Raw genomic sequence first — 27918 nt, 5'->3', positions numbered from 1 at the left:
ATAGGTCTGTGGGTGATAGGAGTTCATAAGTGCTATGCATGAACCACTGACTTCACTTCCATCTAAACCCCAGTTAGCACAGATCCTTAATGGAAGGTTAGCAACATTCACAATTTTTTAAAGAGCACCCTGTATTTGTGTCTATGGAGCAAAAAGCTGACTGTACTGATATATGCAAATAGTTAGTGCTGCTTAACATTCAAAAACTGAATGGCCTTAACAAAAAAATTTTTTTTCATGTTGACAGAGAATTCAATAATTGAAACAAAACCATTTTAATATACATTTTGTAAGATACACGTATAATAGAGTATGTCAATTAAGCAATTGATTGTGCTGGTGATTTCCAATTTATTTCTGTAGCAAGAAAAGACATTCTACTTCTGTCAAATTAGTAATTGTGATAGACTGAAGAGATATGTTTTGTGGCTGACAAGTCTAGTATCCAAAACATCTGGCCTTGATACTTTCTGTGCTGACTAAACATATCATGAAACTATCTTTGACTCAGTTTCCTCTCTAGACGACAACTTAGCTCATTATTAATGTGATGACTATTTATTCTTAAATGAGAAATCATATGAACTAGTAAAATACTGATATCATAAATATATTTAAAACCTGCTGCTCTTTGCTAACACCGACTAACTCCAGAGAATTATTTCCCATGACTGGCAGACAAAGGAGAAAGGGCTCATTTTTTTTTTAATCTGCAAACAGATTGGTCTGTAATTAATACATAAGGAAAATGTACTGATTAGATAGAAAATGTTGTTCAAGAATGCGTTTTAAGCTTGAGCTGTAATCAGATTCTGACATGGGTATTGCAGTTTGTCTTTTATACACTGAAGAAATCAGGAGAGGTTAGTCCTGATTGCACAGTATATCTGACTCAAATTAGCTCATTTTACTTCAACTCTTTCAAGAACAGAAGTTTTGACACTGGAAGTAATATTAAGAATAGGGCAATAAATGTAAAATAACTCCATAACTCCCAATTAACTCCTAAGATAAGAATCACAAAAGCTATGTAATATTCATTAGCATGTACAAGACATAACCATTGTCACATTTAGAAAAACAGAACTTTAATATAGAACTTCTGGACTGCCCCTCCCATTTCATTCAGACCTCAAATGCCTCTGCTTGAGCAAACATGGCTGCTACTATCACTCAGTTTAAAATTTTTGAAGTTAGTCATATAACATGTGGAAAAGCAACAGACACATTCTGATAAATACCTTAAGCTATGTTAAATTTGCCTCTGATAAAACAGCTATCTCTGTTATATTGAAGTGAAAATGAATGTGAAAGAAACATACAATGTTACAACATTACTCATATATCCCTTATTCACAGAACCTACCTAAAGCTCTCTGAAAACATTTGTTCTGTCTTGAAATGTGGGTGGTTTGCTTGTTATATGAGATGAGGTGAGATGAGATGAGAGTTTGGCTGATTTCCTTGTAATACATAGAATAGGAACCAACATCATCAGGCCTGTTAGTGTTTTAACTAGCAGTGCTGAAAAAACTTAAATATGGCTTTCTTGAGAATTAGAGATGGTCACAGGCAGGACAGATGGATTAGAGATTGAAAGGGAAAACAGTGTTTAGGAAAGAGCTGGGTGATGGCATTTGCTCTTTGGAAAAACTATTTTCTCGCTCTACAATTTACATTTTGAATAAAGAAAAAAGAACAGCTGATGTGGCTAGATTTCCACCTCTCCAGTTATAAGTTACACTTCCTTCCTGGTCTGTTTTACTTAAAATTGTATGCTGTGAGCTCTGCAAGGTGACACGCTATGCCTTTGCATTGTCCACTTTTCCTGCAAAAAGCTGAAGGCATGATTTTTACATCAAGAATTTCAAAGCAAAGACCCCTTAAAGGAAAATTAGGAAAATGTATGATGTTGAAAACAAAAGAAAGAAGGGCAGGTGGTTTGCATGACTTTCTCTTCTAAGTTGTCTAATGAACAATGTTATTTGAGTATAAATGAAACAACCATTAACTTTACCCATTTACAACCATTAACATTTAAAGTATGTGATTTTTCATAGTTAAGTACATGAAAGTTTTATGTAAAGTAGTAAAATGGATTTTATCCAAAAGATTTGCAACAGATGACATATTGCTGCAAAGCTAAATGCTGTCCTCCAATTGTGCAAATTCTTCTGTAACCCTTGACTTATTACAAAATCAGCTTTACAGAACATTCATTAGCATCACTTATTTAACAGAAATAAATTTATGTTGACATAAATACTGCATTTTTTACACATTTCAATTTCAGATGCCTGGGTTTATTTTATATGCTCCACTGAAAAAATGGAGAGAAGATATACTCCATTATAATACTGATTTTGGTTTTGATAATCAACAACAGATTAAAAGTAGCAATGAAAAGAAATTCAATCAACTCAGTAATGCAGTACTATCACACATATGCAAAACTGTACTAATCCATTTTCAGGTATGTTACTGGAAACTCTTAATAGATCCTCATTTAGAGAAAACAGAACAAACATGACACTGAAAGTGTCAACACTTCCTGAAGATAGCCTGCTTTAATCTTGGCACAGAAATTTGTTCTTAATGTTGCAAGAAAAAATGTCATATTACAAATCAACTTATTAACATCTAAATGAAAGCAATCCAATTTGATCCTAACTTTGCTTTGAAATTTCTAGGCAAGATGGTCAAGCCCAGAAGGCAAAGGGAAGGATGATTAAATTTCCCGGAAAATGGATTTGTGTGAGAGTCTGAATTGAAAAATATAGTTATAAATTATCGCGCAAAGGAGGTGGGTTTAGGAAGTGGCAAGATTTATTGACTATAAATTAAAATTATTCAGCATGGTAAGAGTAAACCTTCCTGCAAAAGTTTTCATGATTTTGAATAGCAAAGTAATAAAATGCCAGATTAAATTCTAGATAGATAAATGCAAAGTACATAAGAGGAACACAATCCTAACTCTGCCTGAAGAATGTAAAACTGCGTAAGCTGTTAGGACTCTGTCCTAACAGTACCAGTCCACGCAGTATGCAATTCTGTGTAGTTGTCACATAGAGGTTTAGCAATGATGAAAAGAAAAGCAAATAGCATGAGGAGAAGTCTAGAGTGAATCAGAAGCTTCATTACATGGTAATGTCCATAGCACATCAGCATCTTGAAGACTGTGGCCAGGCACCTTGTCAGTATCATCCCATCCGAAACTGATAACACAGAATTATAGAATGTTAAGGGTTGGTAGGGACCTTAAATATCATCTAGTTCCAAGGGCAGAGGTACCTTCCACTAAACCAGGTTGCTCAAAGTATTGTCCAACCTGGCCTTTAACAGTGTCCAGGTTGGGATATCCACAACCTCCCTTGGACAACCTGTTTGTGGTGACTCACCACCCTCACAGGAAAGAATTTCTTCCTAACCTGTAGCCTAAGTTTTTCCTCTTTTAGTTTGTACCTATTACTCTTTGTTCTTTCAATACAGTCCCTGAAGAGTTGCTCTCTGGCTTTTATGTAGGCCTCCAGACAGTGGAAGGCTGCTGCAAGGTCTCCATGCAACTTTCTCTTCTCTGGAGTGAGCAGCCCCAACTTTCTCAGCCTTTGTACCTCTTATCAACTTCATGTCCTCCTCTGCACTTGCTATGAGTCCCACATCCTTCCTGTGTTGGGGGCACCAGAACTGGCACTCCAGGTGGGCTCTCCCCAGAGCAGAGCAGAGGGGCAGAATTCCCTCCCTCACCCTGCTGCCCACGCTGCTCTGGATGCAGCCCAGGATCCCACTGGCTTTCTGGGCTGGGAGTGCCCATGGCCAGGTCGTTTTGAGTTTGCCATCAACCATCATGTAAGTACAAAGGTACCAACCAAGGCTACCCAATGATTACACATCTGGATCATTAAATAAACAGACAACTAGGGCAAAAGAGAGAAATCCAAAGAGGGCCAACTCTGAGATCAATGGAGTCAATGAGCACCATAAGAAAAATTGATAGGAATGGTACCACCTCTTCTCACATAAAGAACTATGACACTTACAAGGATGCACTCAAGACTCAGAAACAGATCTTAGTGGCACAAGCAAGCTGCTGATGGTAAAATTTTGGATCACTTTAAAGAGTGAAGCAACAGCTTAGTGGGAAACTACAACCATTGCTATCCAGAAATCCTGCAGCTCTAGTTGAAGATATATCACAATATTACCTTATTGTCCTATACCCCGCCTCAGTTTCTTCTACCAATTGCCCCAGAGAGAGAATGTTTCGCCAAATGAGCATTTACTTTGACATCATACAACCAATTTATGTTCACTGAAAGCAGTGAATGGGAGAATTTCTCTTCAATTCAATATAATATCTGGAGGTCCAACATTTTATCTGTTCACATTGCATGACTTTGTGACTTTTCTGAATAGTTTGCTGTCTTCTGAATGTTTCTTACAGCACAACTAATACAAGAGTTGGCATGGACTTCTGCTTGCCTTTTTCCATGCCAGCTGAAACTAAAAGTTGGCAAGAAATACTAAAGATCTAATCATGCTCTGAGGAACTCTGAACTCCAAGCAGGAATTAAAAAAAAATATAAGAAAGAAATCAGAATAAAGGCAATGTTTTATTATTGTGGAAGAAAAATACAATGGCTAACACACAAGCACAAAGTAATTTGCATTGCAAGTTCTGAAATCATTGTAATCACTGTGATTTACTGATGTAATAAAAAAGGAAGGTTCTTACTGCATATACACAAAAGCTCAAACCTACCAACTTTATTATTGCAAGACTATCACATATTTAAAAAAAAGCCAATGGTGCTTTTTAAATTAACACAAATTTTTTTTTGAGCATTAACAATATTTAACAGAGAAGACATAAAAATTTTCCATTCACTCGAGCTGTTCTTAAATCCATGGGAGTGCTAAACTGCTGACCATTTTAACTAAACTGGACTTTTAATAAATGTAGAAATAAGATGAACAGGAATCACTCCCGATCTTTCTTCCCTCTGCTCTTTAAAGTTTAGCTCTGCTAAAGATGAAGATTTATTCACTGCTGCCAGTGAATTCAAGGGACATTTCATCTGTATGAGGAAGATACGTAAATCTACTGCATTTGAGATGATACTGTTTTGCTGAACAACAGGAAGTTGAGTGCTTAAAAAACATTCAGATTACTATAGGTACATTAGGATGGCCTTATTAATATGTACTATAATAAAATGCAACACTAAGTAACAGTTAATCTAAGTTTCTGGACAAGAAGACAGATATGAGCAGGTCAGTTTTGATGCTCTGAGAAATACTATGAGCCTGGAGAAGACACGGATTAAGACTGGAATCATGAAATGCATATGAACTAGATAACAGAGAAGCAATACCAAGCTATGTACAAGTGGGCAATTATCAGTTTGGAGGGAAGTTATTACAGAAACTTCTAAGGAACAAAACCATTCCTAGTGACGCTGGCACAAAATCTTAGACACTGCTCATGACACATAGTCAAGGACATTTTGACTAAATAAGAAGAGAATATATAAGAGCCAGAGAACTTGTAAATTAAGAAGTTGTGGAAATTAAGTTGCTATAATAAAACAACACATAAAATGCTATACCCATGGTTGTAAGAGGTATGTGACTAAGTATCTTAGGAAAACTGACTTTTTAAACTGGAAATAATTGGCATACAAAGAAAACATGAGAATATCATCAGACAATAAGGTGACATGAAGACATTATTAAAATTCAGTGTGAATCCTCTACAGAAAAGGGACACAAAACTTAGTTTTGCATCAGTCAGAATATTTTGGAAAGATGCAACAAACAATTTCACACAATTCTAGGCCTGCATTTTTACCAAATGCATGGGACAAATCAATGTAAAAGAAACTTGCCAGGACTTTTCTGATTTAGCTTGTAAATAGACAAATTAAAAAGCACTGGTATACAAGGACAGCAGCATGCATGGAAGGAAACAGAAAAATGTCTTAAATTATCCTGGGCATAATCTAAGTGAAACAGTTGTGGAAAAGGCTGCATTTTAATAGTCAGCAGATTTAAGGAAGGTAGGCTGACAGTCTTCCAGCCTCCTCAGGTTTGGACTGCCTCGTGTCACTAAGCCCCTTCTTTGGAACAAACCAGCCTTCAGAAGACAAGCACCAGGGTAAGGTGGAAGGGATGACAGGTTAAGAAGCTGGTGATTACAGTTCCAGCTACAATGAACAACAGCCCCCTACTCACTGCCAATCTTTCCCCTAGGATGCGAAATGGAAATGGCTGACTCAGCAGTTTTTATGATCTCAAAGATCTGACTCATTTCCTGTTCTGGATGATAAAGGATGATAAAGGATCACAGAAAAGGTATAACTAATTTTTCTGTCATAGTTTAAGCTTCATGTAACTCAGTGATGTTCAGACTTGTGGTTGCTCCTACATACTTGGTCACTGAGGGAGCTCAGCAGAGAAAAAAGCAGGTTCTGCTATCAGGGGCTTACACAGTGAGACACCAACAAATGCACTGGGACCAGCTAAAAGTTTACACCATGAGTCTTGGGAGCTGAACATGCCCTCCGTGGCATTAAACTAACACCCGTGCAGTCCAGCAGGCAGAGCCATCTGCAGTTTTGCCATTGTTTCCCTCATTACAGAAGGTGGTTTACCGCAGTAGTGTTGCCATCCAGGTGACAATCCTCAGCATGTACGTACTTTTGAACATCCTGGCAGTGCATGTGATTCCTTAGTGCAGTGATTCCTTAGGTAACAGCTTGATGCTAAAAAATTTTCCAAGGGCTAGAATTGTTCTCAGGCTTCCACACGTCAAGTAAAGAAGCAATCTACCCTCCTTGAAGCCAAGTCTCCCACAACATCAGGGCTATATTCCAAACTGGATCTTGCCAAGGTTTGTACCCTGCCACAAAGGGTGCTTCAGCTCCCTTACAACCAAATACCCTTCCTGGCCATGTGTCATACAGTATGAAATAGACAAAGAATTTATTATTAAGTGGTATTTCACAAATTTAAAGAACATTAATCAATAATTAATTCTTTCTTCATTTGTATCAAGCCACTAAAATACTCCATTGTTAAAAGAACACACATTATTGTCTACTAGTTAGCTATAACATGCATCAAGTACACTCTGTAAGAAACCCTAGTTTTTTATGTACATTTTATTATTACAGAATTCATACTATATTTTAAAAACATAGTAAAATTTGACCATAAAAGTAATACATAATCTTTTATACCAACACATCTTCAGTGCAAGACCCTAAACCTTCCTGAAGGCTCATACACAGCAATGCACCCGAGCATTTATCAATATTTCTTCTGACAAAACACAAACTTTTAAAATATAGAGTTGAGAACAATGCTTAATCATTAACTTTAAGGAGCAAAAGAAGGAAGTTATTTTGCCAACCTCCTACACTTAAGCATAGTTCTGAAGGTAGTTTACAATAATTATTGAACCATAAGACTAAAAAACTAATTTTTTTGTTAGCAAAATAAGAATTATTAAAGTCTTAGTGCGCCTATGGAATTATTTATTAAACTAAGTGAAAGTTACAATTAACTCTATTACAGAATACATGTATTCAAAGTGTGTAAGTACTTTTATTTTATAGTCTGTCCCTTTGTCACTATGTGACACATTTGGCCATATAGAGGCAGAAATATTAAGTCTGTCTAATATTAGCCTTCAATGTACACAACAGAAAAACAGGAAGAAGTCTTTAAGGTTATATATTTAGACAGAAATATCAAGTTCTAACGTCTATGTTAAGGAAAAAATATGGAAAAGTTATTTGATGACTAATCATAATTTCTGAATTGTTTCTATGTGTTGTGACCTAAAGTATTTATATTTGTTTGATGATAAACTTTTCTAAAGCATGGACTCATACATTTGTGTATCTGACGAAAGATTTAAATACTGTAATTATTCTCTGAAGTGCATGAATGCCACAAATGCTGATTCCACATATACAAATTCTATAGAAACTAGAAATTTTTCTTTTTTTGGGTACTTTGTGGGTAGTATCACAGTTGAACTAGCAACACACCCTACTTTACAGGATTACCCCAGAAGGAATCTTTACTGAGAAACTTCCCTTTTGTTACACCAACAATCACGTCCTTTTCACTCCTACTCAGTAGTGCTCAGATGTTTACATTTACCTTATCCCCAAAGCTTTCCCTCCTACAAAAAACCCCACACTTCTAAAGAAAACATCCAAATACTGACAGCTAGTGTGGTGAACACTTTTTAGCATGGATATACCCAGCACTCTACACAGCATTACAGAAGAGAACAGTTTGGTTTATGATAGTATGGAGATGCCTGGGAGTATTTCATTCACACTTGGCTAGAGCCATTCCTAAAAAATAACAGTGGTAATGTATCCTTTCTGGTTTTCACTTGTTGAGATAAATCCCCTTGTACATGTTTGAGAATCTTTGTCCATCCAGACTCATTTCACACTAACCAAACGAAGTTGAAGCCACAAAACTAACACCCTGTAATGGCCTGAGGCTGTGCTGCCAGCTTCACGTGGTGACTTCACTCCTGTCACACCAGCTGAGACCAGTTCAGATGCCCAGTACACCATGAGCACTCCTGTCACATGCCTGGCATGGGGAAGTGACCTGCTCCACTCAGAAACATGCCACGTTCAATGCAGGAAACCTCTCACGCTGAACAAAGAACTGCGGAGATTTGGAGATTTTCTTCAGCAGTGCAATATAACAAAAGTGATGTCTCTAGAGCCTTTATGCTTCAAGCACTCTGAATGTGTAATCCTGAAACACTGGGAGAGGACAATTTCACAGAGCAAGAGAAAGCAGCCCTCTGCATGGCCCTGCCCCAGTAACAACAGTAGCTATAAAGAGTATGAGGCTCCTGTCTCATGAAAAATCCTTATACTGCAGTGATATTTTGCAAGTTATAATTCTTCCTGCTGGGAGATGAGCATCCTGTAAACTACAGCAGTCTGACACAAAGGGTTCCTTGGTATTTATGACTTCCCTTAGAAAAATCAATCTTCCTGAAGGATCTGCGTGCATCTGCCTTACTAAACCTGTCACCAACTACAGAAAATGTACATCTTACTTTGCTCATCAGGAGCTTAGAAGGACTTTCTAAACAGAGTCCTAAGCATCCTTACTTTTGAAGTAACTCACCCATTCAAATGTTGAAGAAAAATTCAAGAAAAGGCCATTTTCAATTCTAATTATTCTCAAAAAATCCCACAAACTATTAAAAATCAAGCTTTAGGGCTACAAATACTGAGATCTAAGTGCTGAGTTTAACTGCAGTATTTATCTGCATTCACAAGTTGGTCACATTTCTCTCTAAATGAAAAATTCTAAGTGAAAACAATAATTTGACTTTACTATTCCCAGTATATTTATCATTATAGTCTACAGAAAGGAAATGCTGTGACCTACTATCCATCAGTGAAGTCAATTATTGGGACACAAAAAGTTTTTCCTATTGTTTTAGGAGTCTTTAATAGTACTGTTATTTGAGACTAGAATTTGAGGCTAAAATGAAAGTAATAAATACTCTTCTCAAGCTGTTTTTATTGCTTTTTACCCTCAGTTTTACCTAAGTTTTCATACAATCCATTTTGATACAAGACAGCAAAGCCAAATAGCCTTATCCTTCCAAAAGTCCACAGTTATCTGGAAACAGAACTTCACTTTCCATAAGTACTAAAAGAAAAAATAGAATCAGCTTTAACTAGAGGATTTATCTATGCAAGCCATCTACCAAAAATGTTCTCCCTTTAAGTTTATGTCTCAATTATTTACAAAGAGCTACTTAATATAAACTACTTTTGCACAGTGATAAGCATTCTATTACATCTGTCTGTCACCCTCTAACACTTCTGTTTGCAAAAACATGAGGTTTTGGAGCTTAGTAAGTAATGTTAATCCACTGCGACCTGATGGAATTTTGATTTCCAGTCTTGAAACAGATCCTGCTTGAAGACCAAGGGACTGGACCAGATGATCTCTGTGACCTGTTAAGCTTATATTACCTCACAGCCTTACTCCTTATTAATAAGTAAACTTATATTACAAAACACAATTTAGAAGGAACAGAGTGATAGCAATGCCTACTGTAGAATCAATACTACAGAATCTGCACCTGACCTCCTCCAAAATTATTTCACAAAAATACAAACTGGAAGACCGGAAGACTGGAAGACTGGAGACTGGAAACACTGACAATTCAGCATAATTTTTAATTTGTATAATATGATCTATATTATACAGCATGTGTGCAGTGGCAAGCACATAGCATGATTCAAAATAATTTTGAGTAACTCAGCCTTAAAGAGATGCTACTTTTTCTGTTCATTTATCCTTTTTTACCATTATTTTACAGTTAAGTTTTTCACTTACCTCTTTTCTTGGGAGTGTCTTACTCTTCTGCAGATTTGTGGAAAGTACACAGTACAGTAAAAAATAATAATTCTCCTGTGTTTAAGTGATACCCTTCCATTTATTCACATATCTTTTTTTTTTTTTTCCCCATATGTTCTACATATGCTCAAAATTATGCACTGGGAGTCCTACAAGATGAGTACAACATACCTGAAGATGAAACACATGTTCCCAATGACTGTATTTTACACATCCAGTTAAACAAAATTATGCCAATGGCAGTTTCTTTAGCTGAACTTTCATGCAATTAAAAAGGGTGACTGATTTGTTAGTATCACACAGGTAATGCCATAAACAGTGCAGTATATAATCCTGTGGAGAATACAGTATCTTTTTTTAGCTAACAAGTCTGGATGCACACCTACCAGACAAATGACAAGCAAGAATAGTCAACGCTTATTTCTTGGGCAAAGTAGAGCTGTTACAGTACTGCCTGAGGAGAAACATCAGTTTGCCAACATTGCCTGAAAAGCCCATGAAGGCGGAAAATAGAAGTTAGTAAGAAAGTAAGAAATTTCAAAAAGTCAAAATAGAAAGCATGACAAGAGGGAAGAGATGGGATGCTAACCTATCCCGGGGAGTGGTGAGGATCAATTAAATCACATGAACATGCAGAAGTTAGAAAGGTGAGATAAACTGGAAGGAACTTCTTGATCAGGAAATATATCTTGCCACATACAGAAGAATGCAGTGCATCAGCACATCTCATCTTTGATACCAAAATACTTCTGAACAGTAAAGAAAACAAGGCAGAGTACGACTGCATACAGGCCTTGCTTTGTCAGAAACTGCATTTATGCAGGCAAGTGAATACTGATGGCTCTTACCACTACTACAACATAAGTCTTACTCTACACCTACCTCTTCCCACTGGGAAATTAAGCCATATCAGGAATGTTCCCATAGTCAGAATAGGGGGATTAACTTCAGGGGACCATAATGAAAAAGCACTAGGTTAATGAAAAAGGCCAATTTCCTAAAACAAAACAGAAGATCGGCCCAAAAGTGGCCAAGGACTGCTAGACAGAGCAGTAGTGATCCCAGGCAGAAATACCAGAGGACTGAAGTTTGCCGTCCCTGGAACCAAATTTTGGTGAGTTTCTCAATGTAGAGTTTGTTCAGATCTCTCTTCTGAACAGATCTGCAGAGCAGAAACAGCAGAATGTTGCACTTGCCTTTACTGTGACTTGTCAGATATTTCTAGAGATATTTTCTCCCCAGTATATGCAGATCTGAAAGGAAGTCTTTCCATGTCTGAAATAATTGTAACTTCTAACAGTAAATCATATTACTAATTAAAATTACCTCAAGCACTGAAATGAGAAAAACTGTTTAAAATGCCTAGAAGTGAAGAAAAAATGAGACTGGTTCGGAAAAAAAATCCTGTAACTCCCTATATATTTCAACACAATGTATAATTATGCCTGTAAAATTTTATTTCTTTTGAGGCACAGGCATGCAGCTTATTTTCCCCGCTAGTGTTTACCAGCTACAATTTTCTCTTTTCTTTTAATCTCAAGATGTTATCATTCCACAGCAAATACACTTCAGAAAACTGCTGGGTCTACCCTTTAAAGAAGCTTTTGAGTCCTTTAATTATCCAAAGAAAAATTCAATAAATGCTTGTTTAGCCAATTGACTACAGATTTATACTCCAGCACTATCAGATAATGCTGAAATAATGCATAAAAATGACATCCATAACTTCCATTAATACCACGAATTCTGTTTAAGTACTTCATCAATAAAAAAAATTAACTGTCTGCATACATTACACATTTTGTTTACATTAATGCATAAACATCTGCAACAAAAACAGTGTAGGAAAACACCTGACCTTGGACGACTTTGTTTATTTATAATTAGCAATATTCCAATATTAGTTTATGTATTTTCCTTAGTCCATTGGCCTTACTTGGATAGATTTTTCCACGCAAAATAAAGACCAGATAAGCATTATCAAGAGATATACATAACAGGAAAACATAGCAGCTTAGCACAAGAGTCATATTTGATTGTACATTCCTATGGAGAATAGGAATTCAATCTGCAGCATCCATTTTAAATTACATTCATCCAGGCAACATCAGATAAAAACTCAGTGCCACCTTTTAACAGTGCTGGTCTAAGGATAAAGCCAAGAATGTGAGACAGAGGTAATATATGTTTCTAAAACTATCTAGCAAAATGGACATATAAACATGTTTATAGGGGAAGCAAAGTTTTGAAGACCTAAAGCTACCTGGAAGCCTTTTGTATACCTTAAACAGCAGACTAATCTCCTTGCTTTAAGCTCAGGCCAAGTTGTTTCACTTCCTGTTTTCTGGTAATAAATCCAACATACTGACAAAATCTGAGGTATCAAAAGAGATAAAGGGTAATGGAAATTGGCAGACAAAAAAGAGAAAAAAGATCAGAACTAGAGCCTCTAGTGCCTATCTAGGACTTTCAAGGAAGAAATTTTTAAGATAAAAACCTGCAATCTCAGAAGATCAACACTTGTAGCAGAGCACTGACTTCTTGTTTAGAACTCTTAAGAGCCTTGAAGTTATTTGATTTGCTTTGAAGTTTGCATATTTATTCAAACTGTCATCAAAATCTGACTTTTTATAAAAGCTGTTGAGTAGATTAGGTGTTAAGATATGGATGTGCTGGAACACAGAACTCCTGAAAGACAGCACCCAAGGGGGAAAAACAGTGTGATTTCATATTAGCTAGGATAGACAGACAAATGGGGTAACAAGGCTGGTGAAGGAAGAGTCTAGAACACAAGTCCTGTGAGGAATGGCTGAGGGATCTGAGGGTGTTTAGCCTGGAGAAAAGGAGGCTCAGGGGTGACCTTATCACTCTCTGCCACTCTCTGAAAGGAGGCTGTAGCCAGGTGGGAGTCAGCCTCTTTTCCCAGGCAAACAGCAACAGGAAAAGGGGACACAGTCTTAATCTGCACCAGGGGAGGCTTAGGCTGGTTATCAGGAAGAAGATCTTTATAGAAAGGGTGATCAGCCACTGTTATGGGCTGCCCAGGGAAGTGGTGTCCTTGGAGGTGTTTAAGGAAAGACTGGATGTGGCACTGGCTGCCATGGTCTGGTTGACAAGGTGTTGTTAGGTCTCAAGTTGGACTCAATGATCTCAAAGATCTTTTCCAACCTGATTGATTCTGTATGATTCTCTGCAATAGATTACTGAAGTGTGTTTAAACACTCAGCCATGACTTAATATATTTATATTTATATTTATATTTATATTTATATTTATATTTATATTTATATTTATATTTATATTTATATTTATATTTATATTTATATTTATATTTATATTTATATTTATATGGAAGTGGTCTGGGAGACTTAAGAGCTATGGCAAGCAGTGGCCAACAGCAGGAAATACTGACAAGTGGTAATCTTGGATCATTAATCTTGGATCATCCAGTGAGAAATGCTCCTCTCTGGGTGCCATATATCGACAGGAGGCAAGAGGGAATGACCAGGGATATCTTCAAGTAGAATGGGTTGCACAGAGCCTCATCCACCCTGATATTGAATATTCACAGAGATGGAGAACCTCTTCACACCCTGGGCAATCTATTGCACTGTTCCATCATCCTCATTGTAAAAAATGCTTTCTTATATCCAATCTAAATTGATTGCTCTTCAGTTTTTAAGCTATTTCCTCTTCCATGGAAAAACTACCTCTCTAGCTTTCTTGTAGGCTCCCTTCAGGTACAGGGAAGCTGCTCCAAAGTATCCCCAGAGTCTTTTCTTCTCCAGGCTGAACAACCCTAACTTTCTCAGTCTCATTAGGAGACATGCTCCATCACTCCAGATCATCTTCATGGCTCTCCTCTGGACTTAATCCAAAAGGTCCATGCTGTCTTTTTGGGAACCCCAGAGCTGGATGCAGGTTCCAGGTGGGCTCTCCCCAGAGCAGAGCAGAGGGGCAGAATCCCCTCCCTCCCCTGCTGCCCACGCTGCTCTGGGTGCAGCCCAGGACACGTTTGGCTCTCTGGGCTGGGAGTGCCCATGTCCAGCCTCTCACCCACCAGCAGCTCCAACCTGATCGATTGTCCTTCTCCCCAGGGCTGCTCTCCATCCGTTCATCCCCCAGCCTGGGTTGGTACCAGGGTTTGCCCCAACACAGTTGCAGGCCATTTTAACTTGTTACAAGTGAGTTGCAGGCCATTTTAACTTGGCCTTGTTAAAACTCATGAGATTCCCATGCAGTCATCTTGGGCTTGTCCAATCCCATCTTTGGGTATGTCAATCACACCACTCAGCTTGGTGTCATCTGCAGATTTGCTGAGAGTTCACTTGATCCTGATGTCAGTGTCATTGATGAAGACATTAAATAGCACAGGCCCCTGTACACTGTTTGCCACTGATGTCCCCCCATGAGGACCCTGAGCTGTTAACTACCACACTCTGGATTTCACCACTCAACCAGTTCCTTACCCATTGATCTGTCTACCCATCTAATCCATCTCTCTCCAGTTTAGAGATGGCATCTGACTGCCGTGATTTTCAAAAATCATGGAGATTGCTGTATCAGCCAATTCCCTCTATGTTCCCCTCTTTGCCCACTCATACAGTGGGGAGGCTTTGTATTCCACAGCTGTTGCCTGCCTGGGTGGAGGGTCGATCCCTCCCAGCCAGTAGCAGATGACTGAGCTGAGTACTGGAAGCAAAGCCTCCAGTGGGTTTTTTAGTGCTAGGAATATTAGCTTTATGGAGGAAGCATACAGTCATGCAGTAACAATAAAACATGAATAATTTATAAATAATAATTAATGTAAATCAGACATATATGTTTAACTAGGACAAGGAACAAAAAGCAGATGCAAAAAGGGAAAAATACAAAATGTGTGCAAAAAATACTTAAGGGAGATCAAAATTATTGCATTTTAAAATTATCAAAGCTCATAACTTAGCATGAAGCTAAAAGAATTAAACATACAGATAATAAGAGCATTCAAGATGATATTATAAGGAATAAGAGCATTGAGAATCCTTACTGATTCAGGGTAAAAGCAATTAGGTAGCTCATAATAGCCCAGTGGAAGGTTTCAGCACAAGTTCATCACAAAGATCAAGCCTACAGAATGCAATGTTAGTAACTTCTCCAAGGGAAATACATTTAGTTAAAAAATGTATTGCATCACATTAACATTCTTAACACAGGATTTTCAACATCTTTCGACAACAAAACAATAAACACAGACTGATGAAAAATGAACTATTCTCTTCTTTGGTAAACATATCTTGAGAACTCTTAAATGCATTGCCAAATCACATTTTAAGCTCTCATACTAAGTAAGAAAGCAGAAGTGCCAGCAGATCTACCTAACATGGACCAAGGCTCTCTAATCTATCCCCACTAATGAAATACGCCATCATTCTTACAGGAAAGTTAACCATAAAATTTGTGACAACTTCAAAATTTGGAAATGACTGCAACCTGGTTCTGGTGGCTTATAGACCTAAAAGTAGTTTCTCAGGAGTTACCACTGGTGAACCAATGACTGAACTAGAGGATCCAAGATCTGAGTTCTTCCAAAGAAAGAAAAGGCAAAATCAGTACAGTAAGATTTCCTGTAATAGTTCATCTTCCCGTTAACATAAAAGCTTTTCATCAGGCTGCACACTAGCCAGATTTCTGCATGATAGGCCAAATTTAATCCAGTTTTTATTTATTTTTTCTTACACTTGTAATACATCAAGTCATTATGCAGCTGAGACACTGAACAGCATGACCTCCTTGTCAACCAAGTCTTCCCTTCTTGCCATGTCAGTAAAAGAATATTAAAACAAGGATGTTCAAATTAGGATTTCATTTCTTATGGTGTAATCAAGGAGATAAGTATGGCTTCCTTCCAGCTGATTGTATTACCATTAAAGTTTATGAGAAATTATGAATGCCCTTGAGCTAAACATCCAATTAAAATAACATAAGCATGGCAGGATGTCTGTTACAATGTTTTCCGTAGAAGAAATCCTAATTATATCACTGTTATACTTTTCCACAGGGTTTCCACTGTGCTTTCTGACTGGATAGTATGAAAATATAACATTAATTAATATGACTGTGTTCTTATAGCATCACTGAGAATTACACTTACATTAAAATAAAAAAAATCCAACCCATGCTCCATGGTGACAGGAGATCTAAGATTGAACAGTGACTCTTCATCCTCCCATTATCATAAAATATCCTTAACAAGATCCTTCATTGTTGCACCTCTGAATCAGAAAGTGTGGTTGATTAGTAAAAAGAAAAAGTCTTTCAGATAGACAGTGATAATTTGAAACCCATTTTATACTGCCTCATGTCTTGTCATTGCTGAAAATATTAATGGTTTTAACAGAGATTTGAAGGCGTACGTTACAAAAAAAGTGGCAGTACCCTCCTATTTAAGTCATAGACTTGAAACTAATTTTTTTCCAGGCAGTAAAAGACCTGTACATTTACTGATTGTTTCTTCAGTAGTAATGATATTTTACATTACAGATCACTGAAGTATCTTGGTCATTTAACTCATTAAGGAATTCATATTGTCTCTATGTCTCCTTTTACATTTTGTCACTGTTTTCACACAGTAGTCGGTCACAGAACAATCAAATACATAGAAAGCATTTCTATCTTTACTATAGATTTTCAAATCAAACAAAGCAAAAAGAAAAACTCTAAAAGATAATAAATAGGGAGGTACAATGGAGTACAGAAAATAAATGTGATTTATATATTTGGAAAATTCTCAGTGAAAACAATTCAGAAAAAATATTAAAGACCTCAGATTTTACCAATTCAAATGACCTAAACAATTCAGAAATTATTTCTTTCATTTTTATTAAATTGTTGATTGGCTTGAGTTGTGCTTTGAATGGAATACATGAGACATAAGAGAATAGGCAAAGAAGAGTAAAAATTTAAACAAAGGCAATAATCCATTTTATGTTCTCTTGTCTCTTACTGCGAAAGGTAATAATACCCTGAAGGAATGAAAACAGAACTATACATAGCTGAGGCTATTTCTGTAGGATAACATTACAATTTTTTAAATAGGATGAATATTAAGCAAATAAGCACTCTGTGAAAGTGGCCAATAGTTCTATTGCTTAACAACGGTGAAAACATATATAAAGAGAAACTCTTTCTTACACAATTTTTGTTTATGATCAGGTTGAAATAACTTGGAAGAGAGAGCTGCTTGAAACCCACCCAATGTGTTTATTACATGTACCTGCTTGCATGTGTCCCTACAGAGAGCTGCTACTACTGTTACAACTAAATCCTCTAAAAAGTAAAATTAGGCAGTCATAGAATCATACAATGGTTTGGGTTGGAGGGGACCTTAAAGACCTTCTAGTTCTAAATTTCTGCCATGGGTAAGGACACTTTTCAATACACTAGGTTGCTCAAAGGCTCATCCAGTCTGGCTCTGAACACTTCCAGGGATGATGCATGCACAGCATCATCCTGTTCTAGTGCCTCACCAACTTCTGAGTGAAGAACTTCTGTCTAATATCAAATCTAAATCTCTCCTCTTTTTTAGTTTAAAACCCTTCCCCCTTATCATATCATTATCTGTCCATATCATTATCTGCCCATACCATTATCTGCCCATTGTTTGCCCCCCTTTTTTAAGTCCCCTTTATGTACTGGAAAGTGAAATGAGGTCTCCCTGGAGATTTCTCTTCCCCAGACTAACAACCGCAACTCCTTCATCCTGTAGTCATAAAATAGGAGCTCCAGTCATTGCATCAGTTTTGTGATCAGGACAGCTGAAGACTCCAGAGCTGGATGCAGTCACCCAATGAGACACACAATGACAGAGCAGGGGGAGAATCACCTCCCTCAACCTGCTGCTGAGGTTGACAACGCTTGTTTAGAATACTGAACAAAATGGGGAAAGCTGCAAAGAAATTTTCAGAGAGATGACAACAGAAATATGTTCATTTAAATTAACATTTTAAAAGTTCATTTAAATATGTGGCAACTAAATTAATTTTCTCTTATGGTGACTGAAGACAGGTAGAATGAAGGAATATATGCAGTAGTTAAGTCACAAAGATATTGACACAAGTTTTAGGAAGATGGGTTGAAGTATCAAGTGTATGTGCCTCAAAACCAGGTAGCCTTTGCCTTCTGAAAGCTGTATACTAAAATGTGCAAATGTCCTCACTCGTTTATGAGGTTAATAAATCTTATCAAAAAGGAAGAAAGAATAATGTATTGGGACTTCCTCCTAGTAAGCCAAAATGCACTAAAACTAGAAATTACAGATGTAATCATTAGTGTTCATACCACTGCTGTGAATATGCTGATCTGATCAGTTGTTTCCTGAATTTCAGCAAATAACAAGAAGAATCAGCTATCTTTAATTTGGAAATTAAATTTGGTCTTTTTCTCTTTAGTGTCAGCTGGGTTCTTTCATGTTTAAACCATCTGTCAATGGTCGCATTCGGAGGATGATGGTCAATGGCTCCATGACATGATGGAGATCAGTGACAAGTGGAGTCCCTCACTCGGAACAGTGTTGTTTAATGTCTTCATCAATGGCACAGACATCAGGATCAAGAGAACCCTCAGCAAGTCTGCAAGTGACACCAAGTTGAGTGGTGTAGTTGAGTTGACACACCTGATGGACAGGATGTCATCCAGAGGGACTAGGACAAGCTTGAGACTTGGGCCCATGGGAACCTCATGAGGTTTAGCAAAGGTCAAAGGCAAGTCTGAAAATTAACATTAGGAAACACAGAGTCCTTTAGAAAAATACTACATTATTGTATTCTACAAGTATAAAATAAAATTCAATTTTCATTCTCCATAAACAAGATGACCACCCATCTTGTTATGCTTAACATCCCTTTGGAATAAATGACTTTATCACATTTTCAATCCTGTCAGCAGTCCCTCTCACTCACTGAAGTTTTTCCTCAGATATTCTACATGATTTTATGTCATGAAAGTGCCAAGTAATTCTTTTGAGATTAATTTCCAATTAAATACAATGTTAATTTTCATAAATCAATGGATTAATTAATTAATGTCTGTACCGCAGACTTGAAGGGGGCTTCTATGACCAAATTTTCTCACCTATATTGAGCAGGTTGAACAAAAAAATTGTGTCTGTCTTCATAAACACTTTTTCTCTTATAAAAATTCAAAAACATTGATACACTGAAAGAATTAAGCCTGACAATCCCCAGTTTCTAAGGGTAGGAAATTTCAATGCTTCTATTCTTCACTAAATTCTGCATGTAATCTTCTGTTCCTTGACAAAAACCCAAAAATTAAAAGCTAGTACCCATTACTACATCCATCTTAGAGAAAGAATTGCTCTTATCCAAATTTGCACTTTACAATAAAGTTAAGGATCAAAGGTATGGAACACGGCAACCTAGGACTGGAAGATTAGAAGTTCAAAGCACAGGGCCCCGAGCCTGGGTCAGACATAGTCAGGTAGGGCCATTTTGACTCCTGCTGCTACTATTAATTAAATTAAATAAGAAATCCTCTGCATGTGCTTAATTTTTGAATTAATGAAGGCAAATTAGAAAAAACCTTTTCAGTTTGGTTTGAATTGTGGATGATCAGAAAGGAGAGTAGGAATGAAAATTCCAATTTTGAGCTCCAGAAAGTGAATGCTCTAAACCCTGCATATTTTCCATCCCTGTTCCTGTTGGATCTTGTGATCACTCCTACTGTATTTTCTGCTTGATGCCCTGGCCAATGCTCATCTGCAGTTGCAGTGACCACTTTGTCATTCTCTTCCTATCTGCAATCTCATGTGATTTTTCTTCTCCTCCCCAGTCCCTTCCACTTCACACCCTCAAGTCACTGCACTGATGTAATGAGTAAAGTTACCCCAAGGATAAAGGTGAAGCAATTTGTCTGTTAGGAGACATTTCTGTTTTCAGATCAGCAATATAGTTCCCCTAATCTTGTTCCTCAAAGGACAATGATATTTTTTACAAAATTTAAATAAATCTGTTCATGGCATAGAAAATTTTAGATCTGATGGTTCAAATCTAGCAGAAATATAAGCAAAGAAAATAAAGCCTTTTCACAGGAAGATTTATGCACACATAATTAACAGCAACACAATTAGTTCAGGCTATACTATAATTGCATATGTCTGTGAAACAGCAGAGCAACCTTGGGTTTCTTATAGAGAATAAAGTTTTCTTTCTGCTCACTAAAGGAAAAGACAAATAAATCTCTGATCAGAAGTCTAAGCATGATGACAAAGGCATTCTGTTTACCAAAATTTCCGAGCAATTTTGTCACTATAAACTCCTCAGAGTTTGTTACTAGTTTAGTAGCTGTTCTAGTACTAATTAAATTGTGCATAGCTTTTAAAATATGTTACTTAACTTTAAAAAAAAATTGCTTAAGATTTAAAATACAGAATTTTTTCATACATTTTCATTATTTTACTCATATATGCTCCTGCCTTTTTACCTAATTTTCTATTACCTTTAAACTGCAGTCATAAGATGTTTTTTACCCCATTAAGAGAAAAAATATTCCCTGATATCATCCAAAATTTGGATCACTCTAATGTTCATTTCACATCAGAGAGTTACATAGTTTAGATAGGAAAACACATAATTTATTTCTATTAGAAATTTCTAATTTCTCTGTTAGAAAAATAAGATAATAAGACATTTTCCTGCAGATAACAGTTAACTTAAAAATTTAGTTGTCCTTAGGTTTGGCCAGACATATTCTGAGAGGAACCCTCTGGGTACCAGCTGTGTTCCTAAGTATCCAAGAATGCATTGGGTACTTCAGGCACTATGAGCACGAGATAGAAAAGTTCATGGATTTTTTTTTTCTTGCAATGTATAATCACAGATTTGAACTATGATGAAAATGTAGAAAACCCCGTAATCTGACAATTGAGGAAAACAAGATGGAAAACAGCTTTTCTGGATTATGGACTTATTCTCTCTGGATAAGTTTAAGTCCTGAAAGGCAAAAAAACTCCAAGAAAGGGAGAAGGCTTGGTCAATATATGCAAAACTTGTAAGGAAAAGAAATGCAATAAAAAATTCTTTCACAAAACTAATTCCTACATACTATTTTTTTCAGAAGGCATGCTTATGCAGATGATGACCGTTCCTATGACCTTCAGGCATGATGTGAAATGGAGACAGGGGCTTGCACTATAGAACAGCAGCACCCCAAACTTTCTGTGGAAGGAATCCAAGTTAGACTTGCAGGCTCAGCAGTGTTTGTATTGCATTTGTAGCCTTCTACTCCTGTAAATGAAATGTTCGCTGATTCAAGTAAATCCATCATTACTTACACTAGTAAAGTGCTTTGCACAGATGTTCAAGAGCTATGAAAAAAATTATGAGTCAAGCTGATTTTATACTTGGTTGTATTTTCTTTTAAAACAGATGGGTTTCTTTTTATGGCTTGTAAAGCCAATTTTTATATATATTTTAATTATCTCTATCCCATCTGTGCAGTTTAATTACTGATTTATTTCCCTTTTTAGTAAGATATCCATCCATCCATATTTAATTCCTGTCTATATTGAGGAATGCAAGTACCTTTGTTTTCCTCATAAAACTGGTGATACATCTGTTAAAGACAGCAGAGCTAGGACATGTCACAAATAACTAAACAAACTGAAGAGAGTGAGAACTGTAACTGCAGTTCCCTTTACTAGCCTCTGTATTTTATCAGCTAATTGTAAAACTCAGTTTTGTTGATGAGATAAAATAGTATATATACACATTGATATTTAGACAATAAATCAATATCTGATTCAACCTTACTTTGCATAAAACTTGCCAAGAAATGCATTACAAATGTCTTTGCATATTTACAAACTCTATCTCAGGGTCTTTGAAAAAATTTGTCACTTTTTAATATAAACACTACAATAGTAGCAATATTCCCAGTTCCAACATAGATAGACTCATTCTGATTTTTATGTAATTCTGCAGATACAGAGAAAGTGGCAGCACTTTCCCTTGAGAATGTGTCTTTTTTTAGTAATGCCATAAATCCTAAAGTGGGTCCTGCTATGAACATTCCAAGATTTTAACACAACTCTGTCTAAATTACACAGGTACTTCAACAGTCATCAATAAACACAGCAACAGTAAAGAAATAGTACAATGGATTCAGTTCACAATTCACATTTGGAAAGTTACCCATGTGAATATATATAAAATTTAGGAAAATCGTATAGTTAACTCTTTAGAGAGTTAAGTGCTCACCAAGATTAGTAAAACTGCTTTATCAGATTAATTTTTTTATTTTTTAATCCTATCTTTTCTACATAAGTAAGCTGTTTCCAACTAAATGGAGTATAAAACCACACAAGCACTTATTACCATGCTCACAAATAATATCTTTCTCCAAGAACAATTGTTGAGAAATAACTACAATTAAATACTAGCATTCCTAATCTAAGCACAACAATGTACAAAGCTGCAGCCAAGCATTAACATTGCCACAAACTAATGTGTGTATCAATCCAGGTTCTGAAAGTCCTTCAAGCATGTGTGTACCTTTTAAACTGGCTGATACAAAAGGAACTGAATTGTATTCAGTAAAGGGCATTTTTACAATTGACCAAGTAAAACCCAAAAGAAAGCAAAAGCCATGCCACCATTCTTTGTAAACAGCAGCTGGATTTAATTCATATCAGAGCTGTTGTGAAAGATAAGAACTCATAAGCCACCTTATGACAGCTGAAGTGTTTAGTGACAGAAACAACTTGAGAAGATCCTTCTGGAGGAACTGACAGATTCACAGGCTGAACTGCAACACTGACCAAGAATACAGGGTTTATTGTAATTAAATTATTATCTTTTCCACTGTGATTATCACCAAGGAAAAACCGCGAGCATGTTGATTGTTGTACTGCATTGGTTTTATGTTTATGATTTTGGTAGTGGAGGGACTACGTGGGTGGTTTTTTGTGAGAGGATGCCAGAAGCTTCCCACCATGTCAGACAGAGCTGGTGCCAACCAGCTGCAAGACAAGGCTGAGCCCATCAACATCGGTTGCAATGCCTCTGGGATAAAATCTAAGAACTGCAGCCAGAGGAAAGGAATGAGAACATGTAAGAGAAACAGCCCTGCAGACACCAAGGTGAGTGAAGAAGGAGGAGAAGAAGGGGGTGCAGATGCTGGAGATGAGCACTTCCCCGGCAGGCTGTGGGGAAGACCACGGTGAGCCAGGCTGTGCTCCTGCAGCCCATGGAGGACCCCAAGTCATGGACGTGCCCAGCAGAGACTGTGACCCCATGGGAAGCCCATTCTGGAACAGGCTCCTGGGAGGGCATGTGGACCCAGGGAGAGAGGAACCCACACACAAGTAGGCTTGCTGGCAAGAGTCGTGACCCTATGGGCGACCCACACCAGAGCAGCCTGTATCTGAAGGAGTGCAGCCCCTGGGAGGGGGCCATGCTGGAGCAGTTACTCAAGAACTGCAACCTGTGGGAAGGACTTATTGTGGAGAAATTCATGGATAGTTGTCTCCTGTAGGAGGGACCCCACACTGGAGCAGGGAAGAGCGCTTCCCCTGAGGAGGAAAGAGAGATAGAGTCAACATGTGATGAATTGACCACAATCCCCATTTTCTGTCCCGCTGCATCACAGTGTGGCAAGATGTAGGGAATTCAGGAGTGAAGCTGAGCCTGCAAAGAATGGAGGGGTTGGGGGCAAGATTTAAAAAAAAATTTTGGATTTATATTTCTCATTATTCTGACCAAATTTGATTGGTAAGAAATTAAACTAATGTCCCTGAATGGACACTTTTGTCCACGACACTTTTGTAACATGTCAGTGATCCCTCCCTGCACCTCTGCTGATCCAGGAACCTTTAGTCATATTTTCTCTATCTGAGAAGAGAAAATGTCAGTGTCTAGCTGAGGGGAGGGATAGAGAAGCTTTGGTGGGCACCTGGCATCCAGCCAGGGTCAACCCACCACCTTTACTGGAACTTTATTTCAGATTAGGAACACACTTTCATACCAGTTATCATACAGCATTACAAAGACTTCCAAAAATAAAAAGATTTACCAAGCAAGTTTACCTAATTTGGCCCTGTTAAGTCATTTTAAGACCTTACTGGAGCAGCTAGCTCAGGTTGCTATATTTCAGTTACTCTCCTTACTTTAGCAGTTACGAATCAATACTGAAGCAAGTGTGATTGATTGAGACCTCAAGCACCTCTGTAGCCCCTGGTCCCACAACTCCCTTCAATTACTGTTATGCTGTCAGCATCCTGTGGTTTTTAGGGCTCCCTTTCACACGTTGACCTGAGCTGCCTGACACTAGTTTAACTGATCATTTAACTTGAATAAAGCATTTTTGTACATAAAATCTGTAAAAGGCAAGACCAGTTAGAGTCCTCTTTCATTACCCAGAGTAATGGGATGAAAGAGGATTCCTGCAACAAAAGGATAAAGCAGATCACACAGGATTAGGCAGCAGTGGGAATGGGTGTGTGTGCATATGCAGTGGTGCTGTGCAGGTGTGCTTCTGCATGGGCCTGTGTGCTGACGGCTGATACAAGCACCACATTTCCTTGGAGCAGCTGTTCCACTTCACCTGGAAGCCACAGGGACAGATCTGTGAAAGCACTGGAGCAAGTACACGTTGCCTGCCCTGAGCCAGCTTGGCAGAGGATCAGCTCTGCCCTGCTCTGTGCCCTAATGAGTTTGCAGCTGAGTAATTCAGTCTTGATTAGCTAAAGTGAGAGCCCTGCCAAAGGGCTGGAGCACTGAGAAGACTCTAAACCAGCTCTAAACCTGCACCACCTATCACTGTTGCGTCTCCTGTTGTTTGCAAAATCACCATTCATTGCACTGACCATTTCAAATCTGATTTCCAAAGGACTTATTTTTTCTAAAAAGTTCTTATTCCACTTATTTTAGTGCAAAAGCCATATGTTTTTGCTTTTCTTTCTGAGACATTTTAGCTATTTAAGCAATATGTTTGGGTTTTCTGTTACCTAATGTAAAAGGATACTAAAGTTCTTATTTCCCTAGATTAGTTCTTCTTTTCCTAGGTCTTTTAGACCTAAACAAAAGATCACAGCTCTCCTTACTTAAATAGCAATAAAACATGATCCTTTTTGGTGAGATACATTAGAAACCTTGATATTGAAGTAAAAAAAAAAAAAAGAAAGCAAGATAGCAAGATACCAAGCAAAGACAAATATGTAACTGATGAAGTATAGAACTTTGCAGAAAACAAAGCCTTTCAAAGACACTCAACAAGACAGGTCTCACTGACAGACAAACAGATATATAGTAAATTCCAGCATGAAAAAAACAAATGAGAGCATTTAGAAAACCAGTATTTTTAACTTAATAATTTCTCAAAATAAGAAACCGAATTATTTAGGCGACTACCCTGGTCTCCAGTGACACAATTTAAGAAATATTCAGATATAAGCAACATTGCCTACGGCCATTGCCGCAGAGTTGTGATGCCTCACTGCAGACAGGGCAAGGTACAATGTGCAATGGTAAGCCACTTACAAGAGCAAGTACCGGAAAAACAGGAGCTGCACAAGGTGACTGAATAAAATTGTTCCAGATCTGAGACTGTTTCAGTAACTAATCACAAAGAAGCACAGATTTTACAATGATATTCTGATAAACCAAATATTCAACACCTTTTTCAACCCCTAAATCAGAAAATCAAATATGCCCTATATAGCCCACACAGAGAGTAACCTGGACTTACTTTCAGCTAATGGTGGGATTTTCAAATGATGCACATGAAGCTAAAATATATTACAAAGACACACATTAAGTTTACACCAGGAGCTAATATTTAAGATAATGCCAAGCAGCCTGAAGTTAATCTGACACCTTCACGGACTATTACATAGAAACAGGGACTTCTCGCATTCTTTCCTGACCTCAAGTCAGAACTTTACGCAATTTCTTGAATTCTCCAACTACTATAGCTAGATCAAAGGTAAAACTTCCAAGAGAGAAAGTTAGAAACCAGGAGGAGCATTCAAGTATGCATAAAATGATGAAATTAAATAATAAATAAGGAAAGAGGAAATAAATGTTTGGGTTTTTTTTTTTTTTTGGTGCCAGAAAATAAAGCTATTTAAAAAATTTGAAAGTGCTCCAGTCAGACTAGAAGACAAATATGACAAGATCTAATTAAGATAAAACTTTAACATAACATCTGGAAATGTGATGTTAAAGCTAGCTATGAATCTCATCATAGGTCATCACTTCCCTTGACCACTACTTCCCCCTTAGTCTTTTCTTGGGGTGTCTACAGTAACTGAGCTGCCTTTTAGACACCCATTCCTTCTTTCACTTGTCAAAAACATTTTAAAATAAAATCGCAATTTAAGACATTGTTAAATTGAAGAGGGATTACTCTTGTGTGCAAGACCAGAATTATTTTGATTTCCTTTGTAGACTCTGATAACCTTAAGGAGCGACACCAGAGCTGGCAATCTTCTGAAATGGTTGTCCAACATACAATATAAACAACTGTCAATGCTATAACATATGGTTAAGCCCATGCTCACACACATCATCCACGTTTATAAATCTATCCTTAAACTACTGATTCCTTGAGAGAATATATCAGATAAATAATGCGGGAAGTGTAAATTACTGATTTCTTTTATTATGAAGATTGATGGATAAACTTATAAAACTAAGCACTCCAGCACTTTAAAGGAAATACGCTTATCATGATCACAGATCGTGCTAACTTGAACACAACCACACACACACACACACACACACAAAAGCTCAAGAAGACTGACTGATAAAAAGAGCTAAATTTTAAGCAAAACAAAGCCAGCCATTTCAGTCAGACATCTTCAGATAGTATTAGATTATTAGATATTATAGTTAAAACATGGTGTTGTATTTCACTTAGTGAATAAAACTAACAATGTTACTGATAAACCAGGTTTATTATGAAACTATTTTGCAATAACTTTGTGGCAGCTGTTATCTCTAATCTGATCAAACCATGATTTTATCATCATATTTTTTCACCTCCTTATGCATTTCCCCAGCTTTTGCTTCTCAGATGCAAAACTCTGTAAGAAATAAAACCCCAAACCACTAAACTCTTTTGTGCAAACTGAATTTTCTTTTCAGCTAAAAGATGGCAGAGAGCAACTAATAGTCCTCTAACAATATAGCAATCATTATTATTGTATTGCAAATGTAAATTGAAATACAGCAATCTTGTAGATTGTATTCACAATTGTTCTTTAATATCATTATCTACAAGCAAAATAATGCAATGTATTTTGCAAAACTGTTTTCCTTGTGTTCTGCAGTCTTGTCTCCCACAAAAAGCTTTTTTTTTAAAAGCAAAAATTGAAATGCATTTGCATTTTAATGACATTTCCAACTATTTGCATTGTTAATAAAAAAAATTGTAATGGTGACACAAGACTGGATTTCATGTGCTATATTGAAAAACTGGTGTATGGAATTATGCTGAAAA

The 27918-nt window shown here is 37.1% G+C and overlaps 1 protein-coding gene across 1 annotated transcript in view; it reads right to left on the bottom strand.

The window, feature by feature from the left end:
* The window catches only part of CHSY3 (chondroitin sulfate synthase 3), a 148180-nt gene that overhangs the window by 3684 nt on the left and 116578 nt on the right, over window positions 1-27918 (bottom strand). The window lies entirely within an intron of this gene.

Source organism: Melospiza georgiana, chromosome Z, assembly GCF_028018845.1.
Source record: "Melospiza georgiana isolate bMelGeo1 chromosome Z, bMelGeo1.pri, whole genome shotgun sequence".
NCBI lineage: Eukaryota > Metazoa > Chordata > Aves > Passeriformes > Passerellidae > Melospiza > Melospiza georgiana.
This window is presented reverse-complemented; position numbering and strand designations above follow the sequence as displayed.